The sequence below is a fragment of the Salmo salar genome, chromosome 11 (genome assembly GCF_965601325.2).
Source record: "Salmo salar chromosome 11, fSalSal1, whole genome shotgun sequence".
Classification (NCBI taxonomy): Eukaryota; Metazoa; Chordata; class Actinopteri; order Salmoniformes; family Salmonidae; genus Salmo; species Salmo salar.
The window spans coordinates 32,059,416-32,068,474 of NC_138301.1; positions in this window are offsets into that span (position 1 = coordinate 32,059,416).

The window sequence follows — 9,059 nt, forward strand, 5'->3', positions numbered from 1 at the left end:
AATACTCTTCACTCTCTGTTGACCCTGAGGGAGTTGGGTCAATTAAACCAGGATGTCGATCGATAGTATGTGGGCAGAATAACAAGACACGTCTGCCATCTACTGTCAGTGCACTCTTAACACTATGCCATTTAACCCAGGCAGGCAGGAGAATGACTGCATGGGTTGCATCCCAAATGGAACCCTATTCCCTATTTAGTGCACTACTTTTGACCAGGACCCATAGAGCTCTATATAAGGAATATGGTGCCATTTGGGATGCTACCCATGCACTCATTTTCCTGCTTGCCTGGGTTAAATGGCATTGTGTGGAGAGTGCAGTTTGCCCTGGATCTCCCTGAGCTGTCATCACCTCTGTCCCACTTTCTAACGGCTCCTGAAAGGGCCCTCTTCTCGGCCCCCAACTCCCTCGGCTCCCACCTCTGGGCTCTATAGGTCCCAGACCTGAGTCATTGTTGTATCAGTCAGACACTTCCAAGCCAAGACTGTGAAAGACATGAGCCACTAATGAGCCATGATGGAGTCAGATATCAATATATCTATTATGTTGTGGGAAGCCTCATCATGAGAGGAGTCTTTTGAAAAGAAGACATAAAGGTTGCCAGTTTGATGTAAAAAGTTAAGTGAACTATTTACAAAATAAAAAGCAGATCAGAGCAGATCAGCCTATAAAATGACAATACAGTAGGAAAAACGCATTAAGGAGGAGGAGTCTTATGGCCCTTATGACTTTCTTTTGGCTTTGTCATGTATTTACCTGAGCTGGGTCTTCTGTTTAGTGAAGGGGAACCTGTTTGAAGTTGATTCTCCTTTTCTTGCGACTTTTAAAGGAATATCCAGCCAATAGAGAAGTTTAATATCAGCTCCAGTTCTCATGAAGTGTCCTAGATCAGAACTCCTACCCTGAGACATTTTATGAATAAGTGCCCAGAACACCAGCCACTAAAGCTCTCAATATTGCTCGGAAACAGCATTGCCATGACACAAATTGATAACAACTGGTTAGGTTTGTGAGAGGACCAGGTAGTGATGCAACCAGTCAGGATACTCTCGATGGTGCAGCTGTAGAACCTTTTGAGGATCTGAGGACCCATGCCAAAACTTTTCAGTCTCCTGAGGGTGAATAGGTTTTGTTGTGCCCTCTTCACGACTGTCTTGGTGTGCTTGGACCATGTTAGTTTGTTGGTGATGTGGACACCAAGGAACTTGAATCTCTGAACCTGCTCCACTGCAGCCCCGCCGATGAGAATGGGGGCGTGCTCGGTCCTCCACAATCATCTCCTTAGTCTTGATCGCGTTGAGGGAGAGGTTGTTGTCCTGGCATCACATGGCCAGGTCTCTGACCTCATCCCTATAGACTGTCTTATCGTTGTCGGTGATCAGGCCTACCACTGTTGTGACATCGGCAAACTTAGTGATGGTGTTCGAGTCGTGCCTGTCCATGCAGTCATGAGTGAACAGTGGCCTGAGCACGCACCCCCGAGGGGCCCCTGTGTTGAGGATCAGCGTGGCGGATGTGTTGTTACCTACCCTTATCACCTGGGGGCGGCCCGTCAGGAAGTCCAGGATCCAGTTGCAGAGGGAGGTGTTTAGTCCCAGGGTCCTTAGCTTATTGATAAGCTTTGAGGGCACTATGGTGTTGAACATTGAGCTGTAGTCAATGAATAGCATTCTCACATAGGTGTTCCTTTTGTCCAGGTGGGAAAGGGCAGTGTGGAGAGCAATAGAGATGGCATCATCTGTGGATCTGTTGGGGCGGTATGCAAAAAAAAACCTGAACACTCGGCCCTCCGTGGAATCAATTTGACACATGTGCTTTGAGAATCTCAAACGTTGGTGGTCGACTTTGATAGAGCCCTTGGTCTATTCAGAAACACAAACACTCTTGTTCCTGCTGGTGGCTATTTGATCAAACCTCTAATAACACTTCCTCCTTATTTATTTATGTTGTGCTGTCTAAAATCCCCTCTAGATCCTGTCACAGATTAAACCCAAATAAAGGCTGTCGCTGTGAGTAATGTGTTCTCTCCAGTTGAAACCTCCGCTGCCATCCACCTCCATCATACTGATTTGTCAGTCATCACTACGTTGAGGCTGCGTTGACGCTGACAGCTCCTGACCCTCTCTCTCACTGACTGACGGAATTATGACTTCACAAGTGTGCGTATACAATAAGTCGCCAAGCAAGGATGGGGGGGAGTAGTACACTCAGCCCGAGCTCCGCCACAAGAGGTTCACATTGGGGTGCAGCCATCGCTCATCTCTCTCTCTATCTCTCACTCTCTCTCTCATAAAACCACAGGGAATCATGAATAATAACATTGATGAACTTGGGCCATTTCTTCACAAACACTGCTGATCTATAGAAACTATACAAAACAATATTTAGGTGCTTTTGTAATATAAGAAAAGTAACTACCACTCAATTTTTGTTTTACTTGAGCAAATGATCTCTGTTTGTGCTATGCTGACATCTAGTGTACAGAATACGGACACTTGAGGTGCTGCTAATTTGAGGTGCGGAGTACGTATGTGGTTTCTGGCATAATTCACAGTTACTTGAGCAGCTGTGCACTGACTATTTGAATCTATAAACCCATTGGTTTCTAAATGAGTTAGTAGTACAGTGTCTGTCATACATTACATATTGTACTACTCTTTGTCAGACATACCCAATCCATGAACAAGGGAATTATCTTCCCTTTTGACTGAAATTGTAGTATTTCTCTGAATTTGATGTTTCTTCAAGTGAATGTCTTACAGCAATTATATGTTTGCTCTTTTGATCTGAAATATTAGAATGATTAAGAATGAAGTAGGTTATTATGAGTGGAGTGCAGCTCTAATGTAGCCTTACTATCTATAGCTCCGGTGGTTCTGTATGTTATTGCATCGTGATGACAGAACGCGATGTGACTTTGCCTTCTCAGATATCAGTCAGCCCTAGCTATCTGGCCAGCCGGACTTAGCTATCTGGCTGGCCGACCTGCCAGACCTAGCTATCTGGCCAGCCGGCCTGAACTAGCTATCTGGCCAGCCAGGCTGGCCGAACCTAGCTATCTGGCAGGTAGGACCCAGCTATCTGGCTGGCCAGATCTACCTATCTGGCCAGACATAGCTATTGGCCAGATAGGTTGGTCCAGCTGGCCGGCCGGCCAGAAATCTAGGTCCATCCAGCCGGCCAGCCAGAAAGCTAGGTCCGGTTGGCCGGCCAGGTAGGTACTGAGGAGTGGCTTCCATCTGGCCACTCTACCATAAAGGCCTGTGGAGTGCCACAGAAATGGTTATCCTTCTGGGAGGTTCTTCCATCTCCACAGAAGAACTCTGGAGCTCTGTCAAAGTGACCATCAGGTTCTTGGTCACCTCCCTGACCAAGGCACTTCTCCCCTGATTGCTCAGTTTAGCTGGGCGGCCAACTCTAGGAAGAGTCTTGGTGGTTCAGAACTTCTTCCATTTAAGAATGATGGAGGCCACTGTGTTTTTGGGGACCTTCAATGCTGCAGAAATCTTTTGGTACCCTTCCCCAGATCTTTGCCTCGACACAATCTTCTCTGAGCTCTACAGACAATTCCTTCAACCTCATGGCTTGGTTTTTGCACTGTCAACTGTGGGACATTATAAAGACAGGTGTGTCCCTTTCCAAATCATGTCCAATCAATTGAATTTACCACAGGTGACTCCAATCAAGTTGTAGAAACATCTCAAGGATGATCAAAGGAAACAGGATGCACCTGAGCTCAATTTCGAGTCTCATAGCAAAGGGTCTGAATACTTTTTAAAAAAAATTCTAAAAACCTGTTTTCACTTTGTCATTATCGGGTATTGTGTGTAGAGTGATGAGTATTTTTTATTTATTTAATCGATTTTAGAATAAGGCTGCAAAATAACAAAATGTGGAAAAAGTGAAGGGGTCTAAATACTTTCCGAATGCACTGTATTGACATGCATATTGTTATTAAAAGACAACAATGTGTTCACCTAAAAAAAACGAAACATTAGTTAGCTACCAATCATATGAATTGTGCACAAATATGATAGTGTAACGGTCGTTGTACGTAGTGGACCAAGGCGCAGCGGGTTGAGTGCTCATAGTGACTTTATTTGAACACGTAACAAACAAAACAAGAAAACGATCAAACGAACAGGATTGCAGGCTTAACACACAGCTATGCAACAACAACTTCCCACAAAGGGACAAGTGAAAACAGGCTACCTAAGTATGACTCTCAATCAGCAACAACGATGTACAGCTGTTCCTGATTGAGAGCCATACCAGGCCAACAAAGAAATACACAACATAGACAGAGCATAGAAATTTAAATATAGAACATAACCCAAAAACCCTGGAATACTCTAACCAAACACCCCTCTACATAAACACATATACTAACAAACCCCGAACCACATAAAACAAATACCCCCCCTGTCACGTCCTGACCAAACTACAATAACAAATAACCCCTTTACTGGTCAGAACGTGACAGATAGCTAACGTTAGCTAGCTAAGCGCTAGCCAGTCAGTCAGTGGCGCCGACAGAATGAAACTGGTATCAACAAATGTTTCACTCTATCTGATAAAACATGACATTGCTAACTAGGCATCATTTAGCTAATAGAATTTTAAAGTTTAATTAATAAGTTAGACACTCACCAGACAATGTTGGTAGGTACTGTAGCTAGCTAGATAGCTTGGTTTCCAATTTCCAACAGATGTTTCTAATCCCCTTGATTGGTCATCAACTGTTTGCCACTAGTGGTAGTAAATATTATTGTTGCCAAAGGTTTGCTGCAGATTCACCACTAGTGGCACACTTTTGCAAACTTCTGGCAACATTTTGTTGCGCACTATTTAGTTTGCAGAAAAGTTTCCACAAACTTGTTGGAAGTTTGCAGCAACAAATTCATTTTTGTAAGGGGTAGTTACCTATCTTAGCCAACTAGCTTCTCTCGTGTTGATGCAGTCAAGACAGGTACTACGTAATCATATTGGGAGATAAATAACCTAGCTATGAAAAGCTAGAAGTTAGTCTACTAGCACAAGTCAGCTCGGTTGGTTGCTGCCTCTCCCTCCCTCCTTGCTCCTGTTTCACTCACTCAAAGTACACACTCTGCAAGGCCCCTCTTCCGTCTGCTCTCCTTTGCAGTTAATCAGCTCTGATTAAAGTAGCTTACAAATATATTTTTCTGCTACTTCCCTCACTCAGATCCGACCACGTCCTCAGGTCCATTCGGAGCGGGTCTCTGAATTGAAACATTTATGTATGCATATTACTCCGGGTGGGAAAGCCCCAAGTCTAATTTCAGATCGTGTCCAACTTTTTAGACCTCTATTTGAGGCCCAACCTAACAATCCCTGTCACAACAGACAATGCCAGAAACATTGTGAATGATGTCACAGAAACTGGACTTTGGCCACAAATAGGTGTCACGTCCTGGCCAGTATAAGGGTTAATTGTTATTGTAGTTTGGTCAGGACTTGGCAGAGGGTATTTGTTTTATGTGGTTCGGGGTGGTGTTTTTCTAGAAGGGCATTTGATTTATGTATTCTGGGGTTTTTGGGCACTGTTTGATATTCATGTAATTCTATGTTTAGTCTAGTGAGTCTGGTTCTATGTTTAGGTAATTGGGGTGGAGACGCTCAATTGAAGGCAGGTGTGGTCTATTTGCCTTTGATTGAGAGTCCCATATATTAGGGTGTGTTTGTGTTTGTATTTTGTGGGAGATTGTTCTGTGTTTAGCCGTGTGCCTTGCCAGACTGTTATTTTGTCGTAGTGTTTCAGTGTACGTGTTTGTTGTTTTCAGTTTTCCTTCTTTATTTAATAAAGAGGATGAGTACACTTATTTCTGCTGCATTTTGGTCCTCCTTTCCCAGCGACAACCGCGACAGAATCTCCCACCACAAATGGACCAAGCAGCAGAATAGGGAGCAAGGGGATTTCGAGATGGACTGGTGGAAGAAATGGACCTGGGAGGAAGTTCTGGACAGGGCTGGACCTTGTCACCAGGCTGGGGAATACCGTCGCCCACGGGAGGAAATCGAGGCAGCCAAGGCGGAGAGGCGGAGGTACGAGGCCTTGTACGCGCCGATAAAGCACGAGAGGCACCCCCAATAATTTTTTGGGGGGGGCACACGGGTAGTTTGGCTGGGCCAAGGGTGAGCCCTAAGCCAGCTCCCCGTGTTAATATGGAGAAGCGTATGGAGTGGAGGGCGCCGTGTTTTGCTGAAGTGCGCACAATCTCGCCCATACGCACGCACAGTCCGGTGCGAGTTATTCCAGCCCCTCGCAGATGCCGTGCTAGAGTGGGCATCCAGCCTGGTAGGAGGATGCCTGCGCAGCGCGTCTGGTCGCCGGTACGCCTCCTAGGACCAGGCTACCCTACTCCCGCTCTACGCACGGCAACCATCAGGCCCCTGCACAGCCCAGTTCGCCCTGTACTAGCACCCTGCTCGTACAGGGCTACTAGTTCCATCCAGTCAGGACGGGTTGTGCAGGAGGTAAGATCAAGACCGCCTGTGCGCCTCCATAGCCCTGGGTTTCCAGTTCCTGTCTCTCGTGTGGACCCGGAAGTGCGTCAGCCCAGTCTGACTCGTCCTGTTCCCGCTCCCCGCACTAGCCTGGAGGTGCGTGTTCCCAGTCTGGCACGTCCAGTACCAGCACCACGCACCAGGCTTCAAGTGCGTCAGCCCAGTCCGACTCGTCCTGTTCCCGCTCCCCGCACTAGCCTGGAGGTGCGTGTACCCAGTCTGGCACGTCCAGTACCAGCACCACGCACCAGGCTTGAAGTGCGTCAGCCCAGTCCAACTCGTCCTGTTCCCGCTCCCCGCACTAGCCTGGAGGTGCGTGTTCCCAGGCTGATAACCCCAGTACCAGCACCACGCACCAGGCTTCCAGTGCGTCGGCTCAGTCAGGAGTCGCCAGAGCTGCCCGTCAGTCAGGAGTCGCCAGAGCTGCCCGTCAGTCAGGAGTCGCCAGAGCTGCCCGTCAGTCAGGAGTCGCCAGAGCTGCCCGTCAGTCAGGAGTCGCCAGAGCTGCCCGTCAGTCAGGAGTCGCCAGAGCTGCCCGTCAGTCAGGAGTCGCCAGAGCGGCCCGTCAGTCAGGAGTCGCCAGAGCGGCCCGTCAGTCAGGAGTCGCCAGAGCGGCCCGTCAGTCAGGAGTCGCCAGAGCGGCCCGTCAGTCAGGAGTCGCCAGAGCTGCCCGTCAGCCAGGAGTCGCCAGAGCGGCCCGTCAGCCCGGAGTCGCCAGAGCGGCCCGTCTGCCCGGAGACGCCAGAGCTGCCCGTCAGTCAGGAGTCGCCAGAGCTGCCCGTCAGTCAGGAGTCGCCAGAGCTGCCCGTCAGCCCGGAGTCGCCAGAGCTGCCCGTCAGCCCGGAGTCGCCAGAGCGGCCCGTCTGCCCGGATAAGCCAGAGCGGCCCGTCGGCCAGGATCAGCCAGAGCGGCCCATCGGCCAGGATCAGCCAGAGCGGCCCATCGGTCAGGATCAGCCAGAGTGGCCCATCTGCCCAGAGTCTGCCAATGACCCAAAACCAAGGGAGTTTAGCAGCAACCCTGAACTGAGTAAGCCTGACAATTTAAAAGGAATTTTGATTAACTGTATAATTTATGAGTCTGCATACAGGGTGGAGAGGAGGAGGTCTGCCCATGATCCGGAGCAGGGGGAGTCTGCCTACGGTCCGAGGCTGATCGGGTCGGTCGGCACTCTGGAGGACAATAGGCCGGAGCCTGAACCACCACCTGCATAGGTGGGTTGGGGAGGGGGGGTGTAGCACAAGTGCCGTCGGTGACGGCAGCCACCCTCCCTTCCCTCCCTTTAGTTTAGGGGGATTTTTTGTTGTTGTTTGGGGTTTCCAGTCCCTGTCTCTCGTGCGGACCCGGAAGTGCGTCAGCCCAGTCCGACTCGTCCTGTTCCCGCTCCCCGCACTAGCCTGGAGGTGCGTGTTCCCAGTCTGGCACGTCCAGTACCAGCACCACGCACCAGGCTTCAAGTGCGTCAGCCCAGTCCGACTCGTCCTGTTCCCGCTCCCCGCACTGTACGTGTTTGTTGTTTTCAGTTTTCATCCTTTATTTAATAAAGAGGATGAGTACACTTATTTCTGCTGCATTTTGGTCCTCCTTTCCCAGCGACAACCGTGACAATAGGGTGCTTTTTAATTTAGCGTATTTTCCCAAATAAACACAAATTAAAACTGCAGTAACTGTTGAAATCTATTTTTTCCGCTGTACCGAAACTGAACCGTAACCCCAAAACCTCAATATGATTCGAACCATGGGTTTGGTGAAGTGGGACACCTTTACCCTCAACTACATAATTTGTTCCGTAAAATGTACCTTTAGGATTCAAGCCTTTCGGGATCTTCATGTACAATTGAGCTGTCGTGTCTTTGGCTATGCCGGATTAAGTGATATGACATGCTATTCTATAAAATCCTTTCTCTGTAATTAATATTACCTGATTGAGCTAATCATGTAAATGTAATCAACTAGAAAGTCGGGGCACCACGAAAGAGTGTTTATAGAGCTGTTATCTTCCGAATAAACTCTTAAAGACCTAGTAATATTTTACATCAATAGCAGTCAATATTAATCGTCACCTTATTTCAGTCTCATCTGAAAGTTGTAAATTCTTGGTTATCTTCACGAACCCTGGCTAACAAGTTGAATCAGCAATACAAAATTGGGTTAAATTATTTATTTCCTAAATACCTAACTAATCACACAGAATTACATATCCTCAGAATGCAAAATGTCATACAGAAAACATCCCTGGTGGACGGAACCTGTATGATGGCTTGTTACACAAAGAGAGGGGGTTGGGCTTGAATGAAAGAGTGGGAAGACTGAGGAACAAAGGGAGGAGCTGTGCTATCGTAAATACAGTATTTTATGCATTCTAAATTACCGCCCATTTGGAAAAGGAAAATGCAATAAATATTTACTCTGAGCTGCGCTTCGGTAGGTTGGTCGTAGATGCTGGCGGTGTTGGCCAACAGAGATCTTCCTGTCCTCCGAAGAATGTCTCTGGTGGTAAATTGGATACGTTGTAGTATCTTCGTTGTGTGT